This window comes from Diaphorina citri, unplaced genomic scaffold (genome assembly GCF_000475195.1).
Source record: "Diaphorina citri unplaced genomic scaffold, Diaci psyllid genome assembly version 1.1 scaffold14, whole genome shotgun sequence".
Taxonomy (NCBI): domain Eukaryota; kingdom Metazoa; phylum Arthropoda; class Insecta; order Hemiptera; family Psyllidae; genus Diaphorina; species Diaphorina citri.
This window is the reverse complement of record NW_007377453.1, coordinates 106,596-123,446: the sequence shown is the minus strand read 5'-3', so window position 1 is coordinate 123,446 and position 16,851 is coordinate 106,596.

Here is a 16,851-nt window from a genome sequence, read left to right as displayed (position 1 = left end):
GACGGTCACCCATCCAATACCAACCACGCGCAACGTTTGATAACATCAGTGATCTGTTGGGAGCGGCGTTGAAGGTAGTATGGATGGCTGTCGCTGGATATTCGACGCCTTTGATTTGTTCCAAACGTTCTTGCGGTAAATAAGTATTTGAACCCTAAATTGTCTTTCACAAACGTTCTTGCGGTAAATAAGTATTTGAACCCTAAATCGTCTTCTCTCATGGATTGTACTAGATTTCGTATCATTGCACATTATCAGAATGTTGGGGACACAGAAAGTGGCTCCACGTTGCCGTCCCTGGAAACGATCTAATACTCAATATTAAATCGGCTAAACTTTCTACCACCAGATATGCATCAAGCAACAAACTCAACAAAAAGGCCCTTTTCAGGGCCACACAACACACAACCCACCAGCATGTTCAGCACTTCAAAATCAATCCTTGTCAAGACCCGTTTTAAAAACCACTTCCATCAGCATCGAAGGATTTCTGGACACGAAAATATAATATCAGAAATATTACTAGGTAAGTACATAATATGCAGTTGAATTAGTTCTGTGTCCAGGTACATCAGAAACAGAATCAGTTCTGTATTATCACATCTGTATAGAAACTAGAAACGTACAGAGAGTGCGTGACTAGAGAATCGGAACGATATTTTCTATTGTCTAAAATCCAAACTAGACAGATACCTAACACGTTTGGTAGCCAGATTCCTAGTAAGTAATTTACCAGAAGTACTAGAGATTCACTTTCAGTGTCAAGGTATGTAGATGCATATTTGTAAAAATTACTGCTCTTGAATTTTGTAATTTGTAATTTATTTTTACAATTTATTTGACATAAAATACATAATATGAGTACAATGTATAGCTATACAGGTATTATTTATGTATTAAAAAAAAAGGGGGGGGGAAAGCAGTGTACTGAATCCTGGGCAATGGTAGTGACGTTTTGTAGTGTCATTAAGATTCAATTTTTTGTCCATTTTGTCTGAATGCAAATTGCATAAGTTCTTTGTCGAAGAGATTTGATAGAGAGAGCTGTAACAACAGAAGTCTTATCGACCGAAAACCGAAACCAAAGAGAGAAGGAGGACAGGATATAGGAAAAAGCTATAGCCTTTCCGGGAACGACCTTACCTGTTTAGCATAAAATCCGCCCAGGGCGGGAATCGAACCCGCACGGTCTAGCACTCACAAGACAGGAGAGTTAGTCTGAGGTGGCTCGAAACAATGAAATAAAATGAAATTATTATTTCCTACTGAAAACAACAAAGGTCCAAGAACAAAAGTTCCTTTGAAATTTACCTCAATCAGCTGTTAGAGATTGTTTTCTTGACATAAATAATATTGAGTTGTTGTTGGTCTTCTTCTTCATCTTCTTTTTCTTCTTCCTCTTCTTTTTCTTCTCTTCCTCTTCCTCCTTCTTCTTCTCCTCCTCCTCTTCTTTCTCCTCCTCTTCCTCTCCTTCTCCAGATTCGTCTTACTTTGCAATGTTGTTTATGAAGACATTTTCTCTCTTAATAAACTTAACAAGTTTATCTTTAGAGTTATTAGCAGAAGGTCCAATGGAATAAGATGCGGGCTTTAATTGCTGTAATACTGCATATCGACCCTAATGAACTTTGGTCATGGAGAGAATGGCAATTATTTCATTATACCAAATGAATAATGAAGAGTTGATGAGTTATTTCACGCATCAAAATTTGAATTCTACGCTCATTAGACTTGTTCTTGGGCCTTGGCCCAATAGAGCAGATACTTCGCCTAGCAGCGTAGATAGACTATTACGTGCTCTGTTTTTAGACTTTAATTCTATTTTAGGTACATACTCTATTTTTGGACTTTGGACTTGAATTACTCCTGTCTTATAGTAATATATTCAAATTTATTTGAGTTGATGAGTTATTTCACGCATCAAAATTTGAATTCTACGCTCATTAGACTTGTTCTTGGGCCTTGGCCCAATAGAGCAGATACTTGCCCTAGTAGCGTAGATATACTATTACGTGCTCTGTTTTTGGACTTTAATTCTATTTTAAGTACTCCGTTTTTGGACTTTGTACTTGAATTGCCTCCGCCCTATCTACAGTTCTGCACCCAGTGCCCTAAATCACCAAAGTATGGAAAAGTATCTTACAAGTGTAATAGCCAATGGAAAAGCAGAATTTTGAATTTGGACGAATCATATCGAAATATGGAATTGTAAATACAATTCCATAGGTACTTTGGTGATTTAGGGCACAGGTCGTAAATGTCGTACAAGTTTCCAAAGGGATGAGTTTTTCTATTGAAATAGGGCTTCACACTTTTCTCAGATGAGATTCTGAATTCTGGGCCTGATCCCATTTTTGATAATCAAGGCCGATTTAAGCCGCTCTGATTTCCCACAGGAGTTCTGTTTCTATTTTCCACTCCTCTACTGCCTCTTCTCCTCCTTTTCCCACTCCTCCTCCTCCTCCTCCTCCTCCTCATCTTCCTATGTTCTAGGTTTTAGCATCCTTCCTCCCCCTTCCCCCTCCCCGAGTGACTATAAAAAGAATAGAAAGTAGCTACTTACTTGTACTTACTCAGGTATTATTTTTGCCTTTTCTTTTCAAATAGGGATTGCGGGCTTGCACTTTATTGAGTAGAGATTGATTCGGAAATTAATTACCTACCTATGTTGGGGATTATTTTCCAAGAGGTACTCGACATCTGTCTTGGGAATCACTAGGGACTTAGGTAGGTAAATTTCTAATACTATATGAGTTCTAAAGGTGGGTTGCTTTGAGAGTTTTGAGTGAAACCGTGGAACGGTAAGAAAGAATAGGTAAAAAAAAATTGGGTTTACTATAACTCTAATATTGGAGAGATGAGTAGATGAAAGATAAAGATTTTGTATGCTTGAAATCTTGGGGCCAAATTATAACTTCTAAGCACCAGGCCAAAATGAAAATTCAGATCAGTACACACAAAACTACACTCGTCACACCACAAACACAATTTTCACTAGCTACCAAAAATTCCACCACCCCAAAAATTCAGTAACACTTTAACACTGACATAAACAACACTTGTGACAAGCGCCGGGGGCTCCATCACAACCCAACACATCATGGCGCTTATGCCACCCATCGCCCCGGGGAGCAAAATCAAAATCGAAGTGTACAACACCGGGTACGACCTGATAACGACAGTCACCTATCCGGACAAAGACTACAGTCTGTGTACTTGCGTCCTGTACTTGTTCACGACTGCAGCACTTATATCAGGAATTTACTACTTGGTCAAATGGTTCCTAACGAGGAAAGAAGCAAAACCAACCAGCAGACGTGGGTCGACAACCAGTCAAACGTCACAGACGGTTAGGTCGAAGACATCCGTCAAAAGTGGCGAGAGAGGTAGCGCGACCAAAACCGAACCGGAACCGGCAGCTGAAAACGAAGAGGAAGCTGGCCCACCAGATACCAAACCAGCACCAGATGCCAAACCAGCGCCAGATTCCAAACCAGCACCAGATACTCACAGAGTGGCTCTCGACTTGGAGAAGGGGTTTTGAGATCACCAGGGGGAAGCGGGCAATAATCAGCTATCAATCAAAACGTGGAACGATTTGAAATATTGAACTCCCCGATTGGCAACGTAAATCGATATTGTAGCACAGTTGATGTTTATGTGGACATGATGGACATTTGGACATTGGACATTGTCATGAAATATTGAAACCTATATCGATAGCACAGTGATGTTTGATGTAGCTAGGTGCCCTTGTGAATTTCACCTACTGTGATGTAGGAATTTGACTGATACGTGCCTACAGTGTCCATATCCAGTTGATGTAGGCATTGCTGGATGCTGACATTGATGACCAAATAGTTATTCTTGGTAATGTTTTACTTCCGTCACGAATACCAACTTTAAGAATCATCAGGCCTCAAGAGTCGTGGTCGCTTCTCGTGAGAGGTTTAGGTATATCATTTTCTTAAGCTGAGTCCACACATAGATAGTCGACGGCCCATCGATCGATTAAATCAATGTCGACTGAAACCGTCCACACTGTCTGAACAACATAGATTCACGTCGTCCATCGACGGCCATCGACTATGTGTGGACACAGCTTAAGGTTGAAATTCTCGTCTCTGTCATCACACAACTTCGTGTTAATAAAAGTCGCGGAACTACGCTCCCAGCGAGAGCCTTCAGACGCTCTTAAACCGAGTTACTCTGAAGCTGCATTCTGTTCTGGAACACTCTGACTCCCAGTGGGTCAGTGACTTCTTGTAGGCTTGTCTAAGAGCGATACAAAAAGAACAAGAAAGAGACGGCTTTGTGTGTAAAGCGTTTCATTTTCCATTGTGCAGTGATTTTCCGTGAAAAATAAGTTGAAAAGGACTTTCCTGTCCTTTTAAAGGGACTTTAGGGGACAAAGGAAATTGGGAGGGGGACAGGAGGCTATATCAGAGGAGAGACAGTTTCCTTTCTTTGCGCATCTTCTATGGCCTCTTGACTTTTGAACGCTTAAATAGAGGTAGTGTTAATAATGTCTTTGAAACGTACATCTACACTTTTTTTTTTTTTTTGCACTCGATTGAAGTCAAGTAGAACCCATATATAAAGGTAGGATCAAAGAATTTAGTGGAAGGAAAAAATTATATATATATAAAAAAAAAAAAAATGAAAAATTTTCGACCGATTGCAATACTTTCATTACTAGTATAGCTCGCTATACTGTAGTAATAGAAAGTAAAAAATAAATAAATAATAAACAAATTTTGCACCTCGTAGGTATAGCTTTATACTCAGTCTGACAAGTCGAGGGTTGAGGGTTCAAAACGTCTTTTAGAAGAGGTTTACAGGTAGAAGGGTAGGGGGGGGGGAGCGACTAGAATATAGAGATACTGAATTTTTAGCCTCTCTTTCTCTCTCTCTGTCTCTCTCCTTCTATTTTCTTTTTCTTCCTCTTTCTATCTCCTCTATTCCTTTCCCTTCCAAAGAGGGAAAATGAGAGAAACTAGGAGATGAGAGGGAAAGAGAGAGAGAGAGAGAGAGAGAGAGAGAGAGAGAGAGAGACAAGAGGAAATAAGAAAGGGAAGGCTGCGGGGTTATCAAAACATTAGAATTAGAAAAACACGAGTGGGAGTGAGAAAGAAACAGTGGGATTATTAGATGGAGAAAGAGCAGTAAGAGAGAGATAGAGATAGAAGGCGAAGGAGGAAGAGAGAGAGTCAAAAACTCATTTCTTTATGCATCTGGAATCTGGAATAGGTACTGTCTTCTCTTTATATTAGGAACTACCTCTCTCTCTCTCTCTCTCTCTCTCCCTCTCTCTTGTGTATTTTAATATTACTGTTTCTTTTTCTCTCTCAGAATGAAATTTTCTGTCTCTCTCTTGTGTCATTCATAAAATAAAATCCCTTGTCTTTTTCCCTCTCTCTCTCTCTCTCTCTCTCTTTCTCTCTCGCTCTTTCTTTCTTTTCGTCTATTTTTTTCCTCATTCTCTCTTCGTCTTTCTTCTTGCCTCTAGCTTTCTCTGTTTCTCTCCCTCTTTTTACTATTTTATATTTCCTTCATTCATTCATTCTCTCTCTCCCTCCCTCTCTCCTGGTCGCTTCTCGTGAGAGGTTTAGGTTTATCATTTTCTTAAGCTGAGTCCACACATAGGTAGTCGACGGCCCATCGATCGACTAAATCAATGTCGACTGAAACCGTCCACACTGTCTGGACAACATAGATTCACGTCGTCCATCGACAGCCGTCGACTATGTGTGGACAATGGACATAGCTTAAGGTTTAAATTCTCGTCTCTGTCGTCACACAACTTCGTGCTAATAAAAGTCGCGGAACTACGCTCTAAAGTCGCGGAACTACGCTCCCAGCGAGAGCCTTCAGACGCTCTTAAACCGAGTTACTCTGAAGCTGCATTCTGTTCTGGAACACTCTGACTCCCAGTGGGTCAGTGACTTCTTGCAGGCTTGTCTGTTATCTCGTCCATCATCCATTTCACTATTAGGTCTCCTTGTCAAACTCATCATAACCTTTGCTTCTCTGATATTGTTTCCAAATACTCCCACTCCCCCATCTAAATCATCTAATGGGTCCTGCAATGGGTCCATGTCGTGCTTCCATCAGATAAGTCCAAAGATACTTAATGTTGTTTTTTCGTTTTGTTATCAAAAGCAGCATTGATATCAATTAAGATTCGAATCAATTTATTAATCTTCGTTGCGCTTGTTATCTCCGTTAATCTTCAGGTCGTGTTTTGAACGGCCAAGCAGATTTTTTCCTCTTTTGGTTTTTGTCAATTGAGGTGAAAGAACTAATTCGCCTAGAAGAATGCATGGAAAAACAATGTTTATCATTAAATTTAATGATGAATCAACAAAAACTTTCATTTGGGGCATACAAATAAGCATTCATTGTTTAATCGTTTTTAGTTTTTACTGATTAATGTTCTTTCATAAATTTTCATATTGTTTGAACTTTTGTAAATTCGTGGCAATAAGAATAATTAGATAAAATTAAATTTAATGATGAATCAACAAAAACTTTCATTTGGGGCATACAAATAAGCATTCATTGTTTAATCGTTTTTAGTTTTTACTGATTTATGTTCATTCATAAATTTTCATATTGTTTGAACTTTTGTAAATTCGTGGGAATAACAATAATTAGATAAACACATACTTCCTCCAATAGTCTGTCAGAAAATAATAGAACTTCAAGAATTTTAACGACTTCAGGTCATGTAATCCAACAACTTTTGGCGTTTCATTTGAAATCAACCTGTTTCTTGCTAGAACAGATAACACTGCTGTCCTTTTGGTTTGGGATCGTGGTCTCATTATGGTCCTCGATATTGTTTCTACCATTGTTGTTTGCTGCATTCCATTCCCTGTCTAGCACTTCTATTTATATTTCATCTCTTATCAGATTCCTAGTTATAACGTGTTTTATTGTAATCTCCATCATCGAGGTTGGCTCGACGTTTTATATTTCTTAGGCTTTTATCTAATGGTTCCGAGTATATTTGTTTTGTTTTAAGTTCCTCTGAATGGAAAAAATTAAGTAGGCAGCTCTCCAGCAAGCAGCAAGTTCTTATTTATGACATGCATTAAAAGTTTACACAAATATTATTACGTATTTTATGTTTAACTCCGTGGAGCGATCATGTTTTGTGATAATATTAACAGACTGGTTCCGAACTTGGAGATAGACTAACCATTGGCTAATGAATTCAAATTACCTCTAAATCATAACCGGTATAAACATATTGGTCCAAATGAACAATATGATTAGCATGTGGGTTTAATTTATGCCAGTCGTCAACCTTAATCACAACTATCAGGACGGACAATTTTGTGTTTATTTTCATAGTGAAGAAGTAGATTTTTTCCATCTTTTTCATCATATTATGGTTATTTAATGAAAAACTTGGAAAATAAAAGTGTCTAAACGTTTTCTTTATGATCTGGCTTGATCCTAATGATATTTTGATTAGGTTGCCAAGATTACTTTCCCACATAGAATAGCTCTCCTAGAAGCTAATCCTGACCAGGATTAAATGATAATCCGAGTTTAAAATTCGGCCCTGAGTCTCTTGAGGGCAATTGAGGAGCTGGGTGAAAGAGGATCAAAAAAGACTTGGTGACAAGACTAAATTAATATCGTACTAAAATTATAGGTTGGTACCTTTTAGATTTTGTTTGGTAGAAATATACTCGTAGGTATTACATAAGAAATATAATATGTAATACATTTTCCATGTTTGGCTAAATTCCTGTGCTGCATTGATAGATAGTACTTTGAACGTGGGGCAAACAGAGCCTATCGACTTTCTTAAGGTGTGTCCAAACATAGTCGACAAACCGTCGATCGACGAGGTGAATCTATGTTGTCGAGGCCACACCTTTAGGATCCATAATCTTATCTGATCATGATAAACGAAACAAATATAATGATCGGTTTCTTTGCTCCTTCTGAAAAGTTAGGAAAATTATCTTTTTTACATAAAAAACAGGTTTCATGAAGGGAATTGTAAGTACCTATAATTACAGAGGTCTTATCGCCACGAAATTGAAGAGAGAAGAAGGACAGGATAGGAGAAAGCCAGCCGTTCCGAAAAGGAATAAAGTCCACCCGGGGTAGAAATCAAACCCGCGACCCATCTCTTACAAAGGGAAATGGTCGTTGGGCGCTGTTGTTTCTCGCGGCTATGATTATCCGTAATGAAAACGGGGACTATCATTTTATTGGTAATCACTGTAATCAGAATTAGGTACCTCGCTGGGAAATCGGGGACAGGTAACACGGGGTAACTGGAAGCACCAGGGTGTAATGGGTACAAGCGGGGACGCAGGTACTCGTAACAATGGGGAATAATGGAGGATATCTCTCTTTTAAATAATGTAATGAACCGAAGCCGCTCTGACGGGGACTATCATTTTATTGGTAATCACTGTAATCAGAATTAGGTACCTCGCTGGGAAATCGGGGACAGGTAACACGGGGTAACTGGGCGCACTAGGAGGCAATGGGTACAAGCGGGGACGCAGGTACTCGTAACAATGGGGAATAATGGAGGATATCTCTCTTTTAAATAATGTAATGAACCGAAGCCGCTCTGATTTCCCACAGGAGTTCTGTTTCTATTTTCCACTCCTCTACTGCCTCTTCTCCTCCTTTTCCCACTCCTCCTCCTCCTATGTTCTAGGTTTTAGCATCCTTCCTCCCCTTTCCCCCTCCCCGAGTGACTATAAAAAGAATAGAAAGTAGCTACTTACTTGTACTTACTCAGGTATTATTTTTGCCTTCTTTTCAAATAAGGATTGCGGGCTTGCACTTTATTGAGTAGAGATTGATTCGGAAGTTAATTACCTACCTATGTTGGGGATTATTTTCCAAGAGGTACTCGACATCTGTCTTGGGAATTACTAGGGACTTGGGTAGGTAAATTTCTAATACTACATGAGTTCTAAAGGTGGGCTGCTTTGAGAGTTTTGAGTGAAACCGTGGAACGGTAAGAAAGAATAGGTAAAAAAAATCGGGTTTACTATAACTCTAATACGGTGATAAATAATAACAAGGTCAATACAACACATAAGACAAATGACACCTTCAAGGATGAGACAAAATATAGAGAAAAGACAAAAAATTAGAGGGAAGGAAAAAAGACAAGGGAAAGAAGGAGAGGACTAGAAGAGAAGGGGCAGAAACAAGAAAGTAAAAAAAAGGTCAAGAGGCGAAAAGAAGGAAGAAGGAGGAAAAGGAGAACAAAGGGCAAAGAGAGAAGATTAAAGAAAGTGGACGGAAAAATTAAAAGGGGATGCCAAGCAGAAGAAAAGAGAGGAGAATGAAGAGAGAGAGAGAAAGGGAGAGAGAAGTAAACGTATCTAATGAGTTTTAGAAAATGTTGGTACATAAATTCTAAGTCGCCTCTTTCCATGAGGGAAAAACTGCAATTTTCATGGTTGATTTTTTATATCCTTCAATTTTTTTCTTCATCTTTTCATTTTTCTGCAACAACGAAGAATCCAAATGACTCTCTCTCTCTCTTTCTCTCTCTCTCTTTCTCTCTCTCTCTCTCTCTTTCTCTCTCTCTTTCTCTCTCTCTCTTTCTCTTTCTCTCTGCATGGCTTGAATTCATAATTTCAATAATGTTTTTTGTTCTTTTTTTGTCATCTTTTTTTTTTTTTTTAACGGAAAATACCTAAGGAATGTGTTTCTTTCTCTTTTCGATAAAAGAACAAAGAACCCTTTAGTCCCCCTATACACTTCGAGCCCAGTTGACTCCAGTCTTCGCATACGTCATTCATGTTTGCAAAAGGCGATCACTGCTGTCTAAATAACACCATTTGGACTGGGGATTGGCTACACATGGCAGAGCCGTAAAATGGGCTGTGTCCACTGCAGATTTCACTCCACACGATAAGTTTTGAATTGAGTTCATTTGGATTTATGGACTTACCGTGTGTAGGCACCTTATACGAGGCCTAAGAGCAAAAGAAAACTAAAAAGAGCGTACCTGCCTATTGGAAAAAAGAAGAAGAAGAAGAAGAAGAAGAAGAAGAAGAAGAAGAAGAAGAAGAAGAAGAAAAGATTCGATTTTCTTCTTTTAAAGGCGGAGGATAAAGAGCGATACAAAAAGAACAAGAAAGAGACGGCTTTGTGTGTAAAGCGTTTCATTTTCCATTGTGCAGTGATTTTCCGTGAAAAATAACTTGAAAAGGACTTTCCTGTCCTTTTGAAGGGACTTTAGGGGACAAAGGAAATTGGGAGGGGGACTGGAGGCTATATCAGAGGAGAGACAGTTTCCTTTCTTTGCGTATCTTCTATGGCCTCTTGACTTTTGAGCGCTTAAAAAAAGGTAGTGTTAATAATGTCTTTGAAACGTACATGTATCTACACTTCTTTTTCTTTTTTGCACTCGATTGAAGTCAAGTAGAACCCATATAAAGGTAGGATCAAACTCTAAGGGTTAGGTGGTAGAGAACGCCTAAGGCGTTAACCTCGCCTAGTGGTTGCCTTCCACTCAAGAGTCTATTATTATTATTATCTGCTTAGCATAAAATCCGCCCAGGGCGGGAATCGAACCCGCACGGTCTAGCACTCACAAGGTCTGTCTGTCTGGCCCGCACACAAGGATTTATAGTCTGAGGTGACCAGTGGGCCACTGACCCACGTTCGTCAGTAGTCACGTCCATTGCCTTAAGGTCCTTAGGTAGATGAAACAACTGACAACAAATTACAATCTACTATTGTCACCTATTGTGTCATATCAACGCCTTGACGCTATAGAAAACCCGAAATATATTTTTCCTAAGGACTTCGGTGTTATTGATTATTAATACTCGGTATTATTGAGTTATGATTGAGAAGATTTTCTATTGAAAGCACACGACTACTGATCTGCTGTTTCTATTGTCACAGAATACTCCTCCGACATTACAGGGTGTCGATAAAAAAAGGTAAGTTCACTATGAAAAGTCAGTACCTATACATAACCTACTTTCCAGGTAATGTACCTACCTATTCGCTCGCCCATCCAAACAATCACCACGCTCAATGGTGCTCCAGTATTTCTCAGAAAAGGTCAAAGTCCAAGAAGAAAACTAGACCGAAAGACTGTTCTGTGCGAGGAACATCAGGAGGAACAATGAAAAGTGTTAAACAAATTAGGAGTGAGTATTTCGTGAGAGAGGACAGTCCTCTTTTGATTTATTTGAAACACCCTAATATATCTGGTAGGTAGCTACTTTGCGTTTGTGACTGTATTTTAGTCCGTGATGGCATAATACTTCTCCTTCTTTAAAATACTCGTAAGTCAGAAAATACATAAGTAGGTATGTAGTACATAATATGTATGTAATAAATGTAATGTATTATGTTGAATTAAGAACATATAACAATTACATGAAATTGGACACATAACACGCGCAGTTAACTACGTAGGTACTACTGATCGCGTACCAAATAAGGAAATATTGTTGAAAAGAAATCTGAAGCACGGGAAAATCAGGTTATTGAAAGAAAAATTCGTTTTCGGATACACAAGGTCATATCGGATTCCTATACAAAGTCATACTTATTTATGATGGCTATTTCGGGGTGCAATCGGTCTCTTGACAACAAAAATGGTCATATTATTTATGATTTGCAAAAGTTACAATACTTTTTTTAATGGTCATCTTCAAAAGTTACATTGTCATCTTCAAAAATTGCAATGTTATCTGAGAAAGTTGCACTGTCATTTTGAAAATGTTGATATTGTTGACGCACGTAAATGGAAAATTCAGAAATAGAAACGAAGGACATTGAAGGACGAAATAAATAATTGTAGAGAAGAAAGAAGATGAAAAGAAAAAAGAGTAGGATGGACGAATAAAGGGGGAAGATGAGAGAAGAGGAGAAGAAAGAAAAGGAGAGGACGAATAAAGGTGAGTTTGACGATGGAAAATTAAAATGACAATAAAGTAGAAGAAGAATGAAAAGGAAAAGAAGAAATGGAAAAAAAGGACAAGGAGCTCTTCAATGAATGAATGAATGAATGAATGAATGAATAAAGAAGAACGAGAATAAGAACAAGAAAACGAAGAAGACGAAGGGGACAAAATGACGAACCGAGGCTCGAGAAAGGTTATAGAAGGAGGAGGAGGAGGAGGAGGAGAAGGAGGAAGAAGAAGAAGAGGAGGAGGAGGAGAAGGAGGAAGAGGAAATTAGGAAAAGGACTCAGGAAAAGCTGTGTGGGAAAACGACTCCAGAAGTAGCCAATTTCATTTTCCAGATGACTTCAAATGAAGATGTTCTGAAACAATAGAACACTGTTACACAAAGGACAATGATAAAATGTCATTGCCGGTCCCTTTTTCCACTCTAGGGGTCATTTGGTTTTATGCTAAGGTTAATTTTAATTAACAAAAAGGTCGACCCCTCTTCCTCTCAACCCCTCGCCTGAGATATCTTTCTTACCACCGGGAAAATGACAATAGTTTTCTGTTTTTCCTCTTAGTTTATGTCTTATTTTCTTTGGCCATTCTCTTTACCTCCTTCAAATTTCTCTCTCTTTCTCAATCGCTCTTTCTCTCTCTCTCTCTCTCTCTCTCCCTCCCACAAGTCCTCTCTTTCTTCGCCTCCTCGCTCCCTCTCTCGCGTCAACCTTAATCACAACTATCAGGACGGACAATTTTGTGTTTATTTTCATAGTGAAGAAGTAGATTTTTTCCATCTTTTTCATCATGTTATGGTTATTTAAAGAAAAACTTGGAAAATAAAAGTGCCTAAACGTTTTCTTTATGATCTGGCTTGATCCTAATGATATTTTGATTAGGTTTTAATTGAATGTGAAGGTCTCCTTCGTCGCCAAGTCTGTCTCTGCGTGATAGCTTAGGTGAAAAGCTTGTCAATATGCCAAACAACGCAAAATTAACGATATTGCAAAAACAAACAATATTGTTTTGGATTTTGAAGAGTTATTGGGAATGCTGACACTGGTGAATATTGATTTAACAAGTTTGGGATCCCCATCAGTTTATTGAATATGTTGACCAACATGATGGACATGGACATGGAGTGAATCTGGTAGCACACAGAGATAATGGTTATAATGGGGATTTATGGCTAACCGAGGGAGACCATATTTGGCACCGATATTCAAATCAATCTGAGGATGTAGTGACATAAATTCCAAAATGATTTTCGTTTGAAGATATTCCAAAATGATCTCTGAGGTTATGGAACTTGTCTGTTCAATAATTTGCATGGTAAATCTGTAAAATGAGCTGATATTACCAAAAGACATTGAGGAAAAGTTAAAAGAATCTTTATCAATAGAAGAACTTTAACCGTTCTAACAACTGACCAAGATCTCTGTCAAGCTGTAAACACCATTCCCACATCCTGAAAAGTCTGGCAAATACGCAAAACCGTTCCCAAAACACTTTACCAAAAAGTCAATGACTCAAAAGCAGAACTAATCACAACTTTTCCATCAACTACATAAAAGTAATGAAACATGAGCAACCTTTTTGAACCTTTCTATCAAACTTCATAAAAGTCTGGAGTGTGGACGTGAACAAGTGTCATAATTAGCTCATATCACAAGAGAGTGGATAATACCTAAGGACAAGGTGATAAATAATAACAAGGTCAATACAACACATAAGACAAATGACACCTTCAAGGATGAGACAAAATATAGAGAAAAGACAAAAAATAGGAGGGAAGGAAAAAAGACAAGGGAAAGAAGGAGAGGACTAGAAGAGAAGGGACAGAAACAAGAAAGTAAAAAAAAAAGGTCAAGAGGCGAAAAGAAGGCAGAAGAGGAAAAGGAGAACAAGGGGAAAAGAGAGAAGATGAAAGAAAGTGGACGGTAAAAATTAAAAGGGGATGCCAAGGAGAAGAAAAGAGAGGAGAATGAAAGTGAGAAGAAAAGAGACTAGATGGAGGGAAGGAGAAAGAAAAGGAGAGTAAAAAGGAGGCGAAAATGGAAGAATAGAGAGAAGAGAAAGAGCGGAAGAAAGAGAAAGGATGAAGGATGTTAAAACAGTCGAGGATGTAGGATGCAGAGATGGGAACAAGGCAAGAAGAGATAGGGTGAAAAATGAGAGAGAGGGGAAAGAGAGGATAAGGAAGAGATATAGAGAGAGAAAGAAGGACAGTATAGACTTATAGAGAAAAACCCTAAATCGTCTTCTCTCATGGATTGTACTAGATTTCGTATCATTGCACATTATCAGAATGTTGGGGACACAGAAAGTGGCTCCACGTTGCCGTCCCTGGAAACGATCTAATACTCAATATTAAATCGGCTAAACTTTCTACCACCAGATATGCATCAAGCAACAAACTCAACAAAAAGGCCCTTTTCAGGGCCACACAACCCACCAGCATGTTCAGCACTTCAAAATCAATCCTTGTCAAGACCCGTTTTAAAAACCACTTCCATCAACATCGAAGGATTTCTGGACACGAAAATATAATATCAGAATATTACTAGGTAAGTACATAATATGTAGTTGAATTAGTTCTGTGTCCAGGTACATCAGAAACAGAATCAGTTCTGTATTATCACATCTGTATAGAAACGTACAGAGAGTGCGTGACTAGAGAATCGGAACGATATTTTCTATTGTCTAAAATCCAAACTAGACAGATGTCTAACACGTTTGGTAGCCAGATTCCTAGTAATTTACCAGAAGTACTAGAGATTCAGTTTCAGTGTCAAGGTATGTAGATGCATATTTGTAAAAATTACTGCTCTTGAATCCTGGGCAATGGTAATTGCGTTTTCCAGTGTCATTAAAAGTGCTTCAATTTTTTGCCCATTTTGTCTGAATGCAAATTGCATAAGTTCTTTGTCGAAGAGGTTTGATAGAGAGAGCTGTAACAACAGAAGTCTTATCGACCGAAAACCGAAACCAAAGAGAGAAGGAGGACAGGATAGGAGAAAGCCAGCCTTTCGGGGAACGGACCTTATCTGCCCCGTCGAAAAGAAAAGAAAAAAAAAAAAAAAAAAAAAAAAAAAAATCAACAGGAACTTCTGAACTGATATGGACCAGGAAACATCTCTCTGCTACAAGGGTCAAGATCAAGTACGTCAAAGGCAGGCCGTGGACTCGTAATCTAAAGGGCTTGGGTTCGAGTCCCAATAGGGATAGGTATGAAAATTTAGTATCCTCTTTTTTAGGCGAAGATTTGCAAAATCCTAGCGTGTCAACCTACGCTCGTGTGTTGCCAGCTTTTTACTCTCAAGATTGAGTGTATTGAAAGTCAGAGCACAAAAAAAGGAGTTTAGTTTTTTTTTTCTTTTTTCTAAGGAGAAAAAATTGTAGGTGTTTTTTCTGCATGAAACTGTTTGATTAGGATCCTAGTATCCCCTGGGAGACAACAACAGGGAATTGACCGAACAAGGAGGTAGAAAAAAGAAGGAAAAACTTACCTCCTCTCTCTCTCTCTCTCCCTCCCTCCCTCTCTCTCTCTCTGTCTCTCTCTCTCTCTCATGAATATTTCTTTGGGTAAGATCTCTCTCTCCCTCCCTCCCTCTCTCTCTCTCTGTCTCTCTCTCTCTCTCATGAATATTTCTTTGGGTAAGATCTCTCTCTCTCCCTCCCTCCCTCTCTCTCTCTCTGTCTCTCTCTCTCTCTCATGAATATTTCTTTGGGTAAGATTTTTTTTTTTTTTTAATGGAAAACTGCATTTTAAAAAGGAAGAAAGAGGGAAAGGAGAAGAAGAATAGAACGGTTTTACAGGAAAAAAAAAATAAACTAATATACGGCACTTTAGCGTGTTTATTAGTCCAGGAAAAAAATGGAAAAGCTCACGAAAAAAATCCTTGGGGGCGTCTATTCTGGAGAAGAAATTCTAACGAGAAAATTAAACTTAGAATAAAGTCTGGTAGTTTTGTAAGTTTATAATATTTTTTAATTAAAATTGCCAGACCATTTTTTTTTTCTACATAATCATATTTTAAACTTTAAAGTCATTTCTTAGGGATTCATTATGTTACTGAGGATCATCAAGACAAATACTTACATTTATATTTACAATTTTTTTTTTTTTTTTTTCCAAATACCTCCTTTCTACTTCTAATTGAAATTTAAAAAAAAAAAAAAAAAAAAAAAAAAAAAAAACTAAAAGAACTAAAAGAAACAATGAAATAAAATGAAATTAGTATTTCCTACTGAAAACAACAAAGGTCCAAGAACAAAAGCTCCTTTGAAATTTACCTCAATCAGCTGTTAAAGATTGTTTTCTTGACATAAATAAAATTGTGTTGTTGTTGGTCTTCTTCTTCTTTTTCTTCTTCCTCTTCTTCTTCCTCTTCCTCCTTCTTCTTGACAAAATGACGAACCGAGGCTCGAGAAAGGTTATAGAAGGAGGAGGAGGAGGAGGAGGAGAAGGAGGAAGAAGAAGAAGAGGAGGAGGAGGAGAAGGAGGAAGAGGAAATTAGGAAAAGGACTCAGGAAAAGCTGTGTGGGAAAACGACTCCAGAAGTAGCCAATTTCATTTTCCAGATGACTTCAAATGAAGATGTTCTGAAACAATAGAACACTGTTACACAAAGGACAATGATAAAATGTCATTGCCGGTCCCTTTTTCCACTCTAGGGGTCATTTGGTTTTATGCTAAGGTTAATTTTAATTAACAAAAAGGTCGACCCCTCTTCCTCTCAACCCCTCGCCTGAGATATCTTTCTTACCACCGGGAAAATGACAATAGTTTTCTGTTTTTCCTCTTAGTTTATGTCTTATTTTCTTTGGCCATTCTCTTTACCTCCTTCAAATTTCTCTCTCTTTCTCAATCGCTCTTTCTCTCTCTCTCTCTCTCTCTCTCCCTCCCACAAGTCCTCTCTTTCTTCGCCTCCTCGCTCCC